The 18,286-nt window shown below is 42.9% G+C and overlaps 1 long non-coding RNA gene across 1 annotated transcript in view; it reads left to right on the top strand.

The window, feature by feature from the left end:
• Positions 1-17,359, top strand: part of LOC144319315 (uncharacterized) — a 31,425-nt gene extending 14,066 nt beyond the window's left edge. The window contains exon 5 of the long non-coding RNA XR_013385180.1: positions 16,881-17,359. This is a non-coding gene — a long non-coding RNA (uncharacterized LOC144319315). The remainder of the gene's footprint in view (positions 1-16,880) is intronic.
• The last annotated feature ends 927 nt before the right edge of the window (positions 17,360-18,286 follow it).

Raw genomic sequence — 18,286 nt, forward strand, 5'->3', positions numbered from 1 at the left:
AGTTTGCATAAAGCCTTACTCCTAGGCAGTCTTTAGGTGGTACCATAATATTGTTATGATGTGGCATTTTATAACACATTTCTACAATTGCTAATCCATATGACTCTTAGATTTTGTTTTGTTTTGTTTTTAAGTCCTCTCTACACTCAACGTGGGGCTCAAATTTATAATCCTGAGATCTCCACCAGCTAGGCCAACCAGCCATCCCTCCATTTGAATCCTAAAGTAGTGAGAACAGATGCTGTTGTCTTGTTTTCCAAGGCTCCAGAGGTAAAGGAACATATCCAAAGACACAGAGCTATAAATGGTAGAAGTAAACTTTGAACTCCAAATCTTTGTGACTACAAATTTTGAGCTTTTTTTTTTTAAACTTAGGGTAAAATGTTCTAGATCCTTATGGGGGAGGGGCTTTATTATTATTATTATTATTATTGAGGTATAATTGGTATATAACATAAATTCAGGTGTATAGCCTAATGATTTGAAATATGTATAAATTGTGAAATTCTCATCACAATAAAAACTAGATCCTTTTTTTTTTAAAGACTTTATTTATTTATTCATGAGAGACGCAGAAGAGAGAGAGAGGCAGAGACACAGGCAGACTCCATGCAAGAAGCCTGACGTTGGCCTCGATCCCTGGTCTTCAGAATCACACCCTGGGCTGAAGGCAGCACTAAACCGTTGAGCCATCAGAGCTGCCCAAACTAGATCCTTTAATAAGCAAACTCTTACTGCTACCAGCACTCCCAATTCCTCACGAAACACTACTACTACTGGGCCCAAGTGGGGTTACAAGGAAATGTAGGAAAGATAAGCCAGTCTAAGCTCATGATGCTTACTGGCATCTTGGCAGCTGGCTACGTACTGTTATAGCTTTACCTTGAAGGAGTAAACTTTTTTTTTTTTTTTTATTCGAGAGAGACAGAGAGAGAGAGGCAGAAACACAGGCAGAGGGAGAAGCAGGCTCCATGTGGGGAGCCTGACGTGGGACTCGATCCCGGGTCTCCAGGATCACGCCCTGGGCCTAAGGTGGCACTAAACCGCTGAGCCACCCGGGCTGCCCTTGAAGGAGTAAACTTTAGTAAAGTTTTAATATATTAGGATAATCTGTTGCACAATTCCCTCCCATCATCCCATCACCTTAGGCACCCACATGCCAAATAAGCAGAAGTTTATCAGGAAAGATTACAAAAGGGACACCTGGGTGGCTCAGTGGTTGAGCATCTGCCTTTGGCCCAGGGCATGATCCCAGGATGCTGGATCGAGTCCCACATCGGGCTCCTTGTGGGGAGCTTGCTTCTCCATCTACCTATGTCTCTTCCTCTCTCTCTCTGTGTCTCTTATGAACGAATAAATAAAATCTTTAGAAAAAAAAAGAAAGATTACAAAAAAGTGCTAGCGAATGCAGCCGCATTCCTAGCTCCAAAGTTATCTCCAGGTCCCAGCTGGTTCTCACTTTCCTGCCGTCTGGCATCTTCTGACGTTCAGCTCTTGCTCATGAGCACAGGAAAAGTCCCAGATGGATCCCAACACTCAACATTTGGCACCAAATGTCCCATTTGGATCTTTCCATGACTTTCCCAATATCCAGCCCCCACAGAGAAGAATAATGCTAGCATTGCATAAATGCTACTGGGGAAAAAATAAGAGACAGAGAAGGAGGAGGGGAAAATAGAGAGAGAAAGAAAAAGTCTGTTCTAATAGATTGCGTTGATTTCAAAAAAGATTGTGGGTGATCACTTAATGGCACTTGTGGTTAGAGTGATAGTAATTAAACAAATTAAATTGAGTATGTTTTTAATGCCAGCCAGTGTGCCAAGAACTTTACATGCATTATGTCATTAAATCCTTATAGTCATTTCATGAGATATATTCTTGTCCCCATTTTACAGATGAGTAAACTGAGATTCAGAAAGTCATAGTAGCTTGCTCAAGCTCACTTCATTTGCAAATTATGGGGCTGAAATTTTTACCAAGACTCAGAGTGGCATTTGGGTCATAAAAGCATTGTTTAGGAAGACAAAGAAAGGACATATGGGTTAGGGGGAGAGTGAAGTAATCACTGACTTCCTTCCTTAAGTCTTACCCTGATTCATTTATATAAAGCTGCTATGATTTGATAGGAAACGTGCAGCTGAGATGAAGCATGAATGGCCCCTCATTTTCTTAGGATTGGCAGTTGATAAAAGTATTTGTTGTGCTGATATATAAATGATGCCCTATAGGAGGATCCTTTTCTGCTTTGCAAATCAAATGCAAGAAGCTTGCAGAGCAAACATCATGGTATAGACACTACAAAGTAGTTTCTCTGCGCTGCAGAAATGGATAAGAATAGATTGATTCATTATTATTTTTAGACAACGTATTTATGTTTTTGTATTTGTGCTTTATTACAGTGAAGAGGGCAGATAAACCCTTTTCATGGGCGGCCTTATTTTTGTGTTAAAAGGCTCACAAATACACATGTTATTTCTTCATTAATTTCTACCAGTGTTATTGGTTATATTCTCTATGTTGTACTTTTCATCTCCATGACTTGTTTATTTTATAACTGGAATTTTATTCCTATTAATTCCTTTTATCTATGTTGCCCGTGCCCTTACCCACCTCCGTTCCAGCAACCGCCAATTTTTTACTCTGAATTTGAGTCTGTGTTTCTAATGTTTGTCCCATTCACTTACTTTTTTAAAAAAGATTTTTATTCATTTATTTGAGAGAGAGAGATTGCGAGCAGCAGGGAGAGGTAGAGGGAGCAGACTCCCCACTGAGCAGGGAGCCCAATGCATGACTCCATCCTAGGACTCTGAGATCATGACCTGAGCCAAAGGCAGACACTTAACCAACTAGGCCACCGAGGCATCCCTTTTAGGTTTTATTTTTAAGTAAGTCTCTACACTGAAGGTAGGGCTCAAACCTACAGTCCCGAGGTCCAGAGTCATATACTCTACTGACTGGGCCAGCCAGGTACCCTGATCTAATGTATTTCAAAATAGTTCCTTTTTCCCTCCTCCTGCCAAGGGAGAAAGTGGTAGAGCTCCAGGACGTACAGCAGAAGGATGGGGTCCTGCTGATAACTGAGTTCCCTGGAGTTTGTATCTCTTGGACTCGTCTACACTGAGCCTCCAGTAATTCATCAGTGAGAGTTCAGGTTTCCCTGCCCTGACACTGGTTCCCCTGGCAGTATTTGCTTTGGTGAGTTCTCTGTATCTACCTGTCAGTCTCTCCAATTTGGGGGGAGGGGGACAGTGGTTTGCCCAGGGACTTCCCTTTTCTAAGGAATCTAAAAAGAAATGTTGATATTTTAGTTTGTTCAGCTTTTTACTTTTTGTTACGATGGAGTGACAACTTCTAAGCTTCTTAGATGCAATACTGGAAAGCAGAAGTCCTCTTACATCTTTTAGAAATGAGAAATATTGAGACTAAAACCTCTTCCTTTTCTTCCTTCTGTCTGTAGGCTGATAGCAGCTATAATTATCAGTGAAAGGATTTATTCATAGAGGAATCTGTATGCATGTAAGATAATCTCAGTGTGAAATATATTTCATGTACATTAGATGCTATGATTTGATATACAACAACATAGTAGTAAAACCACACACACAGCTTCTGGAGGCAGATATACTGTGGTTCAGATACTGGCTTTGCCATATATGACATGTATGGTTTAAAGCAAGATAGCCTATTTGAGTTTCAGTTTTACATCTTTTAAAAATGGATAATATATATGAATATAAAAATATAAGTATTTTATTTATTTTTTAAGATTTTATTTATTATTCATCAGAGATACAGACAAAGAGAGGCAGAGACACAGGCAGAGAGAGAAGCAGGCTCCATGCAGGGAGCCCGATGGTGGGACTTGATCCTAGGAGACCAGGACCATGCCCTGGGCCAAAGGCAGGCGCTAGACTGCTGAGCCACCCAGGGATCCCCCATGTAAAATATATTTTAAGAGGGATAATCGGGATAATCGTGCCTGTATGCAGAAAATCAGCTACAAGACATAGCATAGACAGGCACAGCGGTCCTGAGATTGCCACTCTTTGAAAGGCCTGCTTGCAAGGTTGGCCCTTGATTGGCAGTTTGGATTTGGCAAGAAATGGTTTATGCCAAACACCTGAGTTCTTTCTGGGAGTCTGGAATTTGAGACATGCTAAGTACAGAGTGCCTGTATGAGCAGGCCCCCATAAAAATCTTGGGCACTGAGTCTTCCAATGAGCTTTCTCTGGTAGATAACATCTTGCATGCATTGTCAGAGCTCATTTCTAGAGGAATTAAACATATCCTGCATGACTATACTAGGAGGAGACTCTTGAAAGCTCAGGGCTTCCTTTACACTTCACCCTATGCAACCTCTCCCAATGCCAATTTTTCTTTGTATCTACTTACTGTTATAACTCAACGCCATGAGTGTGATAATATGCTGAGTCTCATGTGTTTTCCTAGCAAATCATTAAGACCAGGATTGGCCTCTTAAACCCCTCACATAACCTTACTTTACTAGATTTTTCTGGAAAATTAAATATGATTATACTTAGCATAAGATTATAGTAGTTAGGGATCCCTGGGTGGCTCAGCGGTTTAGTGCCTGCCTTCGGCCCAGGGCGTGATCCTGGAGTCCTGGGATCGAGTCCCACGTCGGGCTCCCTGCATGGGGCCTGCTTCTCCCTCTGCCTGTGTCTCTCTCTCAATCTGTCTCCCATGAATAAATAAATAAAATCTTTAAAAATAAATAAATAAAGGACATGAGACAGGAAAACAGTACCAGCTAAGCTTGAACTTTTCTGAACATTTTCCAGAGTGGATTCCCCTAAAATAATCACAAGTACAAAGCTTTTATTTATAGTAGAAAATTGGGTCACTTAGGACACTGTATTATTGTTGGGACCCTTCTGCTAGACTTGAGGCAGTAAAAACTTTATGAATTCCAGCCAGATAGCTATCTTTTCTGAGTGTGTGGTGGGAGGAAATGAAGCATTGCCCTATTCTCAGCCTTTGAGAAAATAATTTGCCCTAGCCACTTCCTCTGCTTAAAAAAAATGTAATGTATTAATATCTGACAAGAACCCATGTGAGATCAAGACATGAGGACAACAGGATGTACTTTTTTGTTTTTAAGGTAGAATTCTCATGCCTGACTAATCAACTAGAAAGTTTGATATTTGCATGCCTTAAGAAGAAAGATCCTAGATGGTTTGGGGTTGTATTCTCTACCTTTTATTTACCCAAGCTGGGTTCCTACATGTAAATTGAAGTATTTCTGCTGGGTCCTCCAGGTTTTAACCACCTTCATTGTCATGTTTATAAAAAACAGACAAAAACTTGAAGGCAAAGATACTTTTTTGGTTTCTGCTGCAGCAATGATGTGCAGGCCTGCTAGGTTTGGGTGGGATCTTGTGCAGGAAAGCACTCTGTGTCAGGCCCAGGGTGAGGTATGAGCAGCCCTGTCAGTCAGGCCATATGATCTTGCACACTGCATGGTGTTGGAGCTGTGATTGGTAAGGAAGGATTTTATGGCAAGTCCCAGTGGGGGATCACAATTTAAAGCCTTGGGAAGTGAGAACACAGCCATGCTATCTGCAGTAGAGAATCACATGTCTTTGAAAAAATGATTCCTGTCATGCTGTAAAGCTCTGGTCAAGATAGAAGGCCTGTCAATTGGTCACCAAGCGATCATGCAGTAAAATTTCTCATCATGAACTGGGGCAGATCAACCAAGTCCTAAATAAGGGGGTCCTAGCAAAAATCCATCATAAACTGAAGGTGCTACATTTAGAATTGAGAATATCAGGAACAGAGGGTACAAGTAAGTTGCATGAGCAGGATCCCAGACAACCCCATGGTCCCTAACCACTATTGCCCCAGTGCCCCTCTTCAGCACGTACTCAGGACTGTATGGGCATTCTGCATGACCAGCCAAAGAATAAAAAGCAGTCAAGTTTGTTTTGCAGATGGGTGTAGCCTGCATAGGAGGGCAAGCTAAAAATGGATCATATCTTTTCTACAGACCTCTCAGCAACCTTAAAAGATAATGGCAAGGGGAAATCCTCCCAGTGGATAGAACTTTGAGTAGTGTACTTTGTGTGGAAGAGATGTACACTAGGGTTAGAATATATAGGAACTCATGGACAGTGGCAGATGGCCTGGCCAGTTGACTAGCGGTCTGGAAGGAAAGGAGGTTGGAAGGTTGCAGACTAGGAAGTCTGGCGTAGAAGTATATGAATAGAAATACAGGTGTGGGCATGAAACGTGTCAAATGTTAACATGTCTCAGAGAGTAGCAGCAGAAGAGGCATGAAACAACCAAGTAGACACAATGACCTGGTCAGTTGACTGACAGCTAGTCCTATCATTCATCATTTCAGTGCCAGCATGATAGACACATGAATCAAGTGGCCATGGTAGTGGGACAGGAGATTATGCAGGGAATAAGCATTATTGATTCACACTTACCAAGACTGCCACTGATGAATGTCCAGCTGCCAGCAACTGACCCTGGGAGAGAAGTTGACATATTGGGTCCATTTTTTTTTTTTTTTTAAGATTTTATTTATTTTCTCATGAGAGACACACAGAGAGAGGCAGAGATATAGGCAGAGGGAGAAGCAGGCTCCCTGCGGGGAGCCCTATGAGAGACTTCATCCCAGGACACTGGGGTCATGACCTGAGCCGAAGGCAGCTGCTCAACTGACCCTGCTGGATCCATTTTATCTTGGAAGGGCCAGTAGTTTCTTCTCAAGAATAGACACATATTCTGAGCCTGGGTTTGCCTTTCTCTACATTCTGAGCCTCAGCCAGAACCATTCTGTAAGGGTTTATAAAGTGTTTAAGGACAGCCCCAGTGGCGCAGCGGTTTAGTGCTGCCTGTAGCCCCAGGCCTGATCCTGGAGACCCTGGATCGAGTCCCATGTCGGGCTCTCTGCATAGAGCCTGCTTCTCCCTCTGCCTGAGTCTCTGCCTCTCTCTCTCTCTCTCTGTGTCTCTATGAATAAATAAATAAATAATCTTTTAAAAAAAAGTGTTTAATACACTGGTCTGGGGACACCTGGGTGGCTCAGTGGTTGAGCATCTGCCTTCAGCTCAGGGAGTGATCCTGGATTTCTGAGATCTAGTCCCACATCAGGCTCCCTGCATGGAGCCTGCTTCTCCCTCTGCCTATGTCTCTGCCTCTCTCTCTCTCTCTGTGTCTTTCATGAATAAATAAACTCTTAAAAAACAAAACAAAACCAGAGTGTTCTGGTATCCCACGTAACGTATCAGACCAGGCAGGGACTCAGACTCACTCTACAGCATAGGAAATGTGGGAGTGGGCCTGCAATCATGGTCCTATCACACTCCGTTCCACCAGAAACTGCCATGCTGAGGGAGTGTCGGAGCAGCCTGTGGAAGGCATAATTTGAGGACCAGCTCAGAGGCAGTACTTGGAGAGGTTAGCCTGTGTTGGGGTTCTCCACTGGGACTTGCTGTAAAGACTGCACTGTGTCTCTGACACCAGAGGGCCTGATGACAGGGTTGCTAGCACCATAGCTTGGACTTCATGCAGACCTATTTCCTGCTCTGGGACTCCCTCAAGGCTGACAGCCTTTTGTGTCACCCAGTATATGGGTCAAAGCCTTATCTCTAGTTGTATAACGTGTTGTCTTTGGAACTCAAAGAGGCCCAGAAGGCACCATGCTTCCTTCTTCACAGTAGAAGATACAAGATAAAATATTCCTTCAGCTATAGATATAGCAAGCCTCTCACCCTCTGGAGAACATGTGTCCTACCAAGGCCTCTGATGTTATCTGGTCCAATCAACACAGTGTTACCAGTGTCATTGATTAATGGGATGTTCTGTGGGCTCTCAAGATGATCTAGTTCTCTTTGACCTATACTATGACAGAAGGAAAGAGTTAATATAACACTGAGGGAAAACTGTAAACGTATATTGTTGTCTATTATGTGTGAACTCAAACTGTTTCTGGTCCTTCTTTTCTGATTGGGATAGACAAGAACACATCTGCAAAATCAAAATTGACTTCTATTGTCCCAGTCTTTGAAATTGTTTATAATAATTTACATAGAAAAATTTTCAGAGTGCTTAAGAACCGTGATTGTTCTTTGGGGTATTTACATATGGCCTATATAATGTATGCGCAGGTGGTATACACAAGAGCACAAGTTTCATTGCTGGAATATGGCTTTCTAGGGAAAGTGCACATTTGGCCAGAGAGGGCATTGCTGTCTAGAAATCCAAGGGTTAGACCCCTGGTAACCACATCCAAAGCTGAAGTAGAATGTGAACAGGAATATTTACAAAAATGCTGTAAAAATGATCGAGTACACAAGCTTGATCTATGGAAAAATATCTTTAAATTTTTTTTAATTTAAATTCAATTTAGTTAACATATACCGTATCATTAGTTCCAAGGATAGAATTTAATGATTCACCAGTTCATATAATCTCCAGTGCTCATTACATCCAGTGCCCTCCATAATGCCCATCATCTAATTACCTCATCCCCTCACCATCTCCCCTCAGTTTCCTAGAGTTCAGCATCTCTTGTGGTTTGCCTCCCTCTCAATTTTCATCTTCTTTTATTTTTCCTTCCCTTCCCCTGTGTTCATCTGTTTTGTTTCTTAAGTTCCAGATATGAGTGAAATCATATGGTATTTGTCATTCTCTGAATGACTTAACTTTGCTTAACATAATATTCTCCAGTTCTATCCACATCGTTGCAAATGGCAAGATTTCATTCTTTTTGATGGCTGTGGAAAGCTATCTTGACACTCTTCCAGACTGGAGGAAGAAAGAGACTTCAACTGTTATCCTAATTACCTTTCCAAAGTGGGGTATTATTGGTTTAGACCTCCAGGGTTGAGACTTGTCTCAGAAGTCTAGCTAGATTATCATCTGTTCTTGCAACTGATTTTGCTGGGTACCAGTGTCCAACAGAAACACTGTGTCTAGGAATGTCTGTTGGCAGATTCTTGCAGTCTATGTGCCTGAGGTCATACTAATCCCTGTCTAAGATACTGTATCTGGCCTGGAAGCTGTGATAAAGCCATTACTTGGTTGAGTTTGCAGTAGTCTATAATCATCCTACTAGATTCATTCTACAGGTACCAGATTGGTGACTTAATGGAAATATGATGGAGACCACAATCCCTAAATCCTTTAGATGCTAGGATGCAATATTTCTTGTTGCTTCACAAGGAGGTATGGGCCACACCTGCAACCTCACACACCACAAAGCCATTTTCAGATACCCACGGGGTGTGCTGCGATTCAAATCAAATCTGATTCTTGGTAGACTGCTATCTAGACTGCTATCTAGACTGCTATTCTAGGTAGACTGCTATCTACCTGGAAACAGTGTCATATTCCACAGGTTAAAGGCTCAGTCCTACAAGACTGCCCCCTACTTCCCCACATCAGATACCAATCACAAGGGCAGCCCCAGTGGTGCAGCGGTTTGGCGCAGCCTGGGGTGTGATCCTGGAGACCCAGGATCGAGTCGCACATCGGGCTCCCTGCGTGGAGCCTGCTTCTCCCTCTGTCTGTGTCTCTGCCCCTCTCTCTCTGTGTCTATGAATAAATAAATAAAATCTTTTAAAAAAAAAAAAAAGAAGTTTAGCTTTAAAAAAAAAAGATACCAATCACAAGGCAGTTTGTCATCTAGGCTTCAGACTGGCCATCTATGGATTGATTGGACGTTCCCAAGACCCTCAACATAGGTTTGATTAATTTGCTAGAGGAGCTCACAAAACTCAAAGAAACATTTTACTTACTAGATTCCTGGTTTATTATAAAAGAATATAACTCAGGAGCTTCCAGATGTAAGGGATGCCTAAGGCAAGGTATGGGGGCAAAGGAGGATGTGGACCTTCCATGCTCTCTCTAGAGCAAGCCACTCTCCCCAAATTTCTGTGTGTTCACCAACCTGGAAGCTCTCGGAACCCTGTCCTTTGGGTTTTCATGGAGGCTTCATTACATAGGAATGATTGATTAAATTACTGACCATTGGCGATTGATTCAACTTCCAGCCCCCTCCTTTCCCCAGAGATCAGGGGGATGGGACTGAATGTTCCAGCTCTTTAGTCATATAGTTGGTTCTCCATGTAACCAGCCCCCATCCTTAGGTTCGGCCTGAAAGACACCTTATTAACACAACCAAATACACTGTTGTCACTTTTTAAAAAAAAAAACAATTTATTTATTTATTCATATACACACACACACAGAGAGGCAGAGACACAGGCAGAGGGAGAGGCAGGCTCCATGCAGGGAGCCCGATGTGGGACTCGAACCTGGGTCCCCAGGATCACACCCTAGGCTGCAGGTGGCGCCAAACTGCTGCGCCACCAGGGCTGCCCCACTGTTGTCACTCTTATCACTTAGGAAATTCCAAAGGTTTTAGAAGCTCTGTGCCAGAAATGGAGACAAAGACCAAATCTATGTATATTTATTATAAGTCACAGTATCACAGCTAGTATTAGGTGGGTGATTACTGTCTCATTTCCAGGGCCTGCATACTGATAGAATGAACTGGTCTGAAAGATTGAGTTTGATCCAATAATCTTTTTTTTAAGATTTTATTTATTTACTAGAGAGAGAGAGAGAGAAAGAGCACAAGTGGGCAGAGGGAGAGGGAGAAGCAGACTCCCTCTCCCTGGGACTGGATCCCAGGGCCCTGAGATCATGAACTTGAGCTAAAGGCAGACTCTTAATTGACTGATTGAGCCACCCAGCTGCCCCTGATCCAGTAATCTTTATATCTATGTTCTCTTCCCCGAGACCATTAAAAATCACCAGTACCATGCAGAAAGGGAAATAGAAACATTCTCTTTTCTTGTCTCTGCTTTCACACTCACCCTCCTACTCCCTTCCACACAGCAGCTAGAGTGAGCTGTCATAAAATTAAAGTCAGATTGTGATACTGCCCTTCTGGAAAGCCTCCTTCTGGTGGCTTCCCATGAGTCTTAGAAGACAAAGTCCCTCCTGTGGCCTCTAAACCCTCACATGGTTTGACTCCGGCATCCCTCCTGGACTTTGCTCCACTATCTCCCCTATTCACCTCCCTCCTACCGCAGCGGCCTCCTATCTGCTTCTAACACATGGAGCACATTCTCTCTCCAGGGCTTTTGCATTTCCTGTTCTGTTTTCCTGGAAAAATCTTTCCCCAGATGCTTGCATGGCTTGTTCCTTCACTCTATTCTGGCATCTGTTCAAGTGTCTTTTTCTCAGCCAAACCTCCCCTAACTCTCCTCTGTCCTAAAACCTTCCCATTGCTCTTTTTGTCTTTCCTTTACTGCATTTTTCTTTCTGGCACTTACGACCCTATGACATTATATCCTATAATTGTTTGTTTACGTGTTTATTGTCTTCATCCCCCACCTCGACAAAAAAGCATGTTCCGCATGGCAGCTACTTTGTCTGTTTTGTTCCTTGTTATGTCTCCATTCATGGAAGAAGGCCTGGCATACAGTGGAAACTCAATATAGATTTGTTGAATAAAAAAAAAATTGTTGAATAAATAAATGCATGCTCAGTTGTCTTTCTTTCTTTTTCTTTGTGAGAAATCATGGATTCTGGTCCTTAATTCACTACTGGGGACTGTGGTGAATTACTTGTTCTAAAAGGCATTGTTTTAACTCAAAATATTAACCAGAAAAATACACTAACTTCAGTCCCCTTCTTTCCTAATTTTAAGTGCCTGTTTGCTTCAGCTACATTCAAGGTAGCAAGATCCCCTATGTCAAATAGGAATACAAGGGCTTGACCCCTAAAGCTTTTATGGCCAGTTCTGCCTGTCATTGCCAGGTCTAGTCATCCCTTGCTACAGGTTAGCTCAGCCAAGGAGTAGCCAAGCTTGGGAGTTCTTAACATGGACTTGGTGAGACTCAACAAAATTAATGGATGGGATTCTAGGGAGTCAAGATTCTCCTGAAATCCAGCCAGAATTGAGTATACCTTTTTCTAGACTTTGCAGGGGCCCCACACCTCCTCCAGAGGGTAAGAATTCCTAAAATAGTGGTGGTTATCTCTTCACCATGCTTTCATCTACTCTTTGTTGCCAATACAGGGTGATTTATTGGGCAGAGATTGGAGAAGTAGCAGAGGCCTGAACTTCTCCCTTCTCTTTCTTAGGAGGGTGTGATAACTTAAACAAAGTACAGTCACTGTGGAAATTGCCTGTAAATATGGAAGGATGAAAACCTAGGATCAGTCTACCTGTCCAACTCTCTTCCCAGCTGCTTCTAGTTCTTTATGGAATGGTATGCCATGAACATTCACACATATTGAAGTCTGTTCGTCTGTCCATCCATCTTTCTATCCATCCATCCATTTATCCATCCATCCATCTACCTATCTGTCCATCTGTATATCCATCCATCCATCCATCCATCCATCCATCCATCCATCCATCCACCTATCTGTCCATCCTTATATCTATCTGTCCATCCATCCATCCATCCATCCATCCATCCATATCTCTACCCACCCCAAAATTTTTCCACAGCATGTCAATCTCAAATGAGTGAGACATACTCTGTTTTCTTTTCAGATTTTAACTCTGGTTAAAATAATAATTCCATTTTCAAATACACTGTTGGTATGGCTTTCTTCCCTGTTATCTTTAGTGCATTTCTGAACCTGGATATTACAAATAATGTCTCTAGCCAGTAACAATTCCAAAGCATTCTTCCACATGCTTTTGGAGGTGGTTAATATTCACTGATAAAAGTGAAAATGAAAAGAAATTTGCTTCTTCTTCTTTTTTTTTTCTTCTTTTTTTTTTTAAAGATTTTATTTATTTATTCATGAGAGACACACAGAGAGAGGCAGAGACATAGGCAGAGGGAGAAGCAGGCTCCATGCAGGGAGCCTGATGTGGGACCCGACCCCCAGACTCCAGGATTACGCCCTGGGCCGAAGGCAGGCGCTCAACCGCTGAGCCACCCAGGGATCCCGAAATTTGCTTCTTCTTGCAATGAAAATCACCGTATTCTTCCTGTTTAATGAGGTAATCATTGATACAAAAGTCATGCTTTATTAAAGATAGAATAGTCAATTGAAATCAATTCTCGTCTTGCATGGAGGCCATCTATCACTAGTGATATTTCAGTATATTAATTTTCAGATTTTTTCTGTTTCCACACCAGCTATATGCATTTACTTACTATAGATGATATTTTAGAGTTTGCTATGCCATTTCATATATGATGGGCATGTTTCAATAAATACATTTGCATAATTATTTAATGGCTATAGAGAATCTAATATGTTGACAAAACATTTTTTTTAAGACTTTATTTATTTATTCATGACAGACACACACACACACAGAGGCAGAGACACAGGCAGAGGGAGAAGCAGGCTCCAGGCCGGGAGCCTGACATGGGACTCGATCCTGGGTCTCCAGGATCACACCCCTGGCTGAAGGCGGCGCTAAACCGCTGGGCCACTGGGGCTGCCTGACAAAACTATTTAAAAGAATTTTTCATAATAAAAAACTTTTTATTTATTTATTTTTTAAAGTAGGCTCCTTGCCCAATACGGAGCTTGAACTCATGACCCTGAGATCAGGCGTTGCATCATTTACTGAGCCAGCCAGGCAATCACTCCCTGCCCCTGGCAAATTTAAAAAATAACTTCTGAAGAATTTGCCTAATGAAAAAGACCCCTTCCATTGATGGACATTGAGGTCATTTCCTTTGCCCCCATTATTATAAACAGTATTGGGGAAAAATCCTTGTACAAACATCTGTGTGCATTTCTCAGTGTTTCTGTAGGGTATAGACTGGGTTTTGGTTTTTTTTTTTTTTTTTTTTTGGTAAAATATCAGTTGATTGGGGAATCTTTGATGTTACTTCTATCTGAGAATCCACATTCTGGAAGATATCTTCAGTTGTAATTTGATTTTATTACTTTTGTATAAGTAAGAAAATACAATACTTTTGTATTGACCCCTAAAGCTTTTATGGCCAGTTCTGCCAGTTACACATCCCAGATTTAAAAAAATGTATGAAAAAAAAAATGTATGTTATTTTTTAAGGCTTTTGTTTGTTGTTGTTTCTTGTTTTGTTTTAAAGTAGGCTCCATGGCCAACGTGGCGCTTGAAGTTATGACCCTGAGATCAAGAGTCTCATGCTCCACCAACTGAGCTAGCCAGGCACCCCATGTGCTATTTTTTTAAGTAAAAAAGAAAAAAAAAAGTAATAATAATAATAAAATTAAAAGAAACCCAAACTTTTAGAGATCACCAGAGGTTCCCTTAATAGTATGTTTTATTGCTAATTATTATAGTCATCAGTTAATCTTTTCACCTAGCTTAAACCTGATTTAAAAAAAAAACTGATAGTGTCATGTAGGTTTATTTAACTAACTTATTCACCGTTGAAGCCTCTCTGAATCTTCTTTGGGAGAATAATATATTTTTTAAAGATTTTATTTATTTATTCATGAGAGACACACACAGAGAATGAGAGAGAGAGAGAGAGAGAGAGAGAGAGGCAGAGACCCAGGCAGAGGGAGAAGCAGGCTCCATGAAGGGAACCTGATGTGAAGGCGGCGCTAAACCCCTAAGCCACCCAGGCTTCCCGAGAATAATATTCTTTATATATACTTTCAAAGTTTAACAGTTCAATTTTTCTCTTCTTCTGTAAATATAATTCTACCTCTTGAAGAAGATAGAGGTTGAATTGGTAAAATCCTTGGAATTACAATGAAAGAGCGTTATTAGGTTTTCTGCCTAAATTAAGGGAAATTATGCACAACAACTGGACTATACTCTTCATTGTTCAAGTGTGAAGGACAGAGAAAGGCTAACGTGCTGTTCCAGACTAAGAGCAAATGCAATGCATGATCATAAGCTTGATCCTGAATTCTAGATTGGGGTGAGATGCTGTGAAGGATGTTGGTGGGCCAATGGGCAAAGTTTGAGTGCAGACTGTATATGCTAAACATTCCTGAATTTGATAATTGTGTTGTTTTGTAAAAAGTCCCCATTCCCATAAAATCCACACTGAAGTATTTAGGTTTAGGTAAAAGGGAATGACCTCTGCCGTTTCTTTTCAAATAGTCCAGAAAAAATGCATATAACTGTGTTAGATAGAAAGAAAAAGAGGTGAGCAAACATGGCAAAGTGTTAGCAATTGATGAATCCAGGTGAAGTGTCCACAGGAGTCCTCATTCTGTTCTTGCAACTCCTGGAAGTTTGAAATGGTTTCAAAACCAAAAGCAGAAAGAAAAGAAAAGAAAAAAAGAAAACAACAACAACAACAAAAATCACAGCACCCTTCAGAGCACCATTTTATTTTCTTTTATGAAGAATTAAAAAAAAGAATTTTTTACATTCTATGCACTGGCTCGCATTTGTAATCTGCAGGGTGAGATCAAAGACAATTATAGCTTTAAAACTGCAATCAGATGTAAGATGAGGCCTCTTTCGCATTTATGTTTCACACCAAATTTTCCTTCTTTTTTTCTTTAAAGTTTATTTATTTATTCAAGTAATCTCTACCCCTGATGTGGGGCTTGAACTTATGACCTTGAGATCAAGAGTCACTTGCTCCTCTAACTGAGCCAGCCAGACACCACACCCATCAAATTTTCTATACACTAAAAAGGAGTCAAAGAAAATGTCAAAATACAAAAAAATATTTAAAAGACAAAGACACTTGTAAAAGGAAGAATGAGTCACTGTCTTTCTCAGCAGTTTTATTAATTAATTTTTTTCTCAGCAGTTTTTAAAAACTTATTATGAAACTTTAAACCTCAAGAAAAATAGAATAAATATGTATATGTATATCTATAACCTAGAGTTAACAACTGTCAGTATATTGTCACATATGCTTCATTATTATTTTTTGCTAATATATTTCATTTACTATTTATGTATTTATTTGTGTGCTAACATTTTTAAAAGATATCATGGGGAAGCTCTAAAAACAAGAACATTTTTTCTTCTTTTTTTTTTAAGATTTTATTTACTTATTTATGAAAGACAGAGAGAGAGAGGCAGAGACATAGGCAGAGGGAGAAGCAGGCTCCCTGTGGGGAGCCGGATCTGAGACTCCAACCCAGGACCCTGGGATCAGGACCTGAGCCAAAGGAAGGTGGGCACTCAACCACTGAGCCTTCCAGGTGCCCCAAGAACATTTTTCTTTACAACTACAATACCAGGGATCCCTGGGTGGCACAGCGGTTTAGCGCCTGCCTTTGGCCCAGGGCACGATCCTGGAGACCCGGGATTGAATCCCACGTTGGGCTCTCGGTGCATGGAGCCTTCTTCTCCCTCTGCCTGTGTCTCTGCCTCTCTCTCTCTGTGTGTGTGTGACTATCATAAATAAATAAAAAATTAAAAACAAAAAACAAAACAAAAAAAACAACTACAATAGCATCATCATCCCTGCCAAGATTAACAATAATTCCTTAGTGTTACCTAGTTCCTACTCTATATTCAAAATTTTCCATTTGATCCCTAATGTGCCTTTCAATGATTCATTCAAATCAAGATCCAATCAAGGATCATAGATTGTACTTAGTGTGTATTTAAAGTCTCTTTTCATCTAGAACTGTCTTCTTCCTTGCTGTGGGCTATAACTTTTTCCCTCTTGTGACCAGCAAATATAATGAGGAGGGGAGGGGGGGGGGGCGGGCAGAGATGATGAATACGGAGTTTGAATAATGCCGAGTCTTTATATACTATGGGCTATGGGCCATATTTTGTATGGGCTAATCATACAAAATATTTAATTTAAGAACCAGGGATATGTTTATCTCTTCCAGACGAAGTGAATACGTTTTGGGCACTGTTACGGTTACGGTTGTTGGACCTCACTCTTCACATCTGTATAATGGGGATGATAGCCCTTGTCCTGTCTATTCCACAGGTGTGTTAGGGGGCTCAAACCAGACGCTGTTTGTGAAAACATTCTATTCACTAGTATGCACAGGTAAGTCAGCATGGCTTTATTACTTTTTCCAGCAGAGTGAGTTAGCACAAGCCATTAAATGTAAATGGGGGGAAGCCTAGGTGGCTCGGGGTGTCACCCCCAAGGTCGGGGGGCGGGGGATCGAGTCCGCATGGAGATCCCTGCAGGGAGCCTGCTTCTCCCTCTGCCTATGTTTCCGCCTCTCTGTGTGTGCGTGTCTTTCATGAATAATAAAGAAAATCTTAAAAAAAAAAATCCTAAATGCGGTTAGAGGCAGAGGGGAACAAAGGAAGAAAAGTTCTGATCCATTAATTCTTTGTTTCCCCTTTGCCGTCAAAGTCCACACCCCGGTCCTAAATCTACAGCAATAACCCTGAAAACCAGAGTCTGGAGTTGTGAGGTGCTCCCCGCCCCCGCCGCGAGCAGCCGGCGCCTCCCCGGAGCAGGTGCGGGGCGAGGGCCCCCGCGCCCCGGCCCCGGCCCCCGCGCGCTTCCCGCCCTCCGCGCGCCGGGCCCTGGCTCCGCGCCGCGTGTTCCTCCCAGGGGCGGCCCGGGCGCGGGCGAGCGGCGGCGGAGCGGCCGTGCCGTCGCTCGGGTGACCCCTAGGGGCTGGCTTCGGGACCCGCCGCGGCCGCTGGGCCCTGCCGGGTCCCGCGGGGCGTCCCCTCCCGGCTTTCACGCCCGCGGCCGTGATGGGCCCGTGATGGGGCCGTGATGGGGCCGTGATGGGCCCGTGGGGTCCGGCGCTGGGAGCGACCGCAGGGCCGCGGACCCCAGGTCACAGCATCGCCGTACGCGCAGGCAGCGAAGCGGCTGAGAGCGAGACCCCGGGGTGACCTGGCCCCTGGCAGCGGGAGACTCCCGCCCCCACCGCGGCTACGGCGGCCCCGCGCTCACCGGCTGCGGAGGCCCCGCGCGGCCGCGCACACCCCGGCGGTCCCCGCAGCTGCCGAGCAGCCTCAGCGCCGCTGTTGACACCGGAGGCCGGAGCTCCCCGGCTCGCGACACGGGCCATCCTCGCGTCGGGTCTGTTTCGGCATCGTACGCAGCTCCATGTATATATAAATAAATAAACTAATTGATTACTTGATTGATTGATTAATTAGAGAGAGAGAGAATGAGCAGGGGCAGAGGAGAGGGAGAAGCCGGCTCCCACCGAGCAGGGAGCCCCGAGCGAGGCTCCGTCCCAGGACCCTGCGATCGCGACCTGAGCCAAAGGCGGTCCCCCAACGATCTGAGCCTCCCAGGCGGCCCAGCAGCTCCTTGTACTGTACGGGTGCGTGTGTGTGTGTGTGTGTGGGTGTGTGGGTGTGTGGGTGTGTGGGTGCGCGCGCCAACATGCACTGCGGCCTGTGGGAGATGCT

The sequence above is a fragment of the Canis aureus genome, chromosome 1, assembly GCF_053574225.1.
Source record: "Canis aureus isolate CA01 chromosome 1, VMU_Caureus_v.1.0, whole genome shotgun sequence".
NCBI lineage: Eukaryota > Metazoa > Chordata > Mammalia > Carnivora > Canidae > Canis > Canis aureus.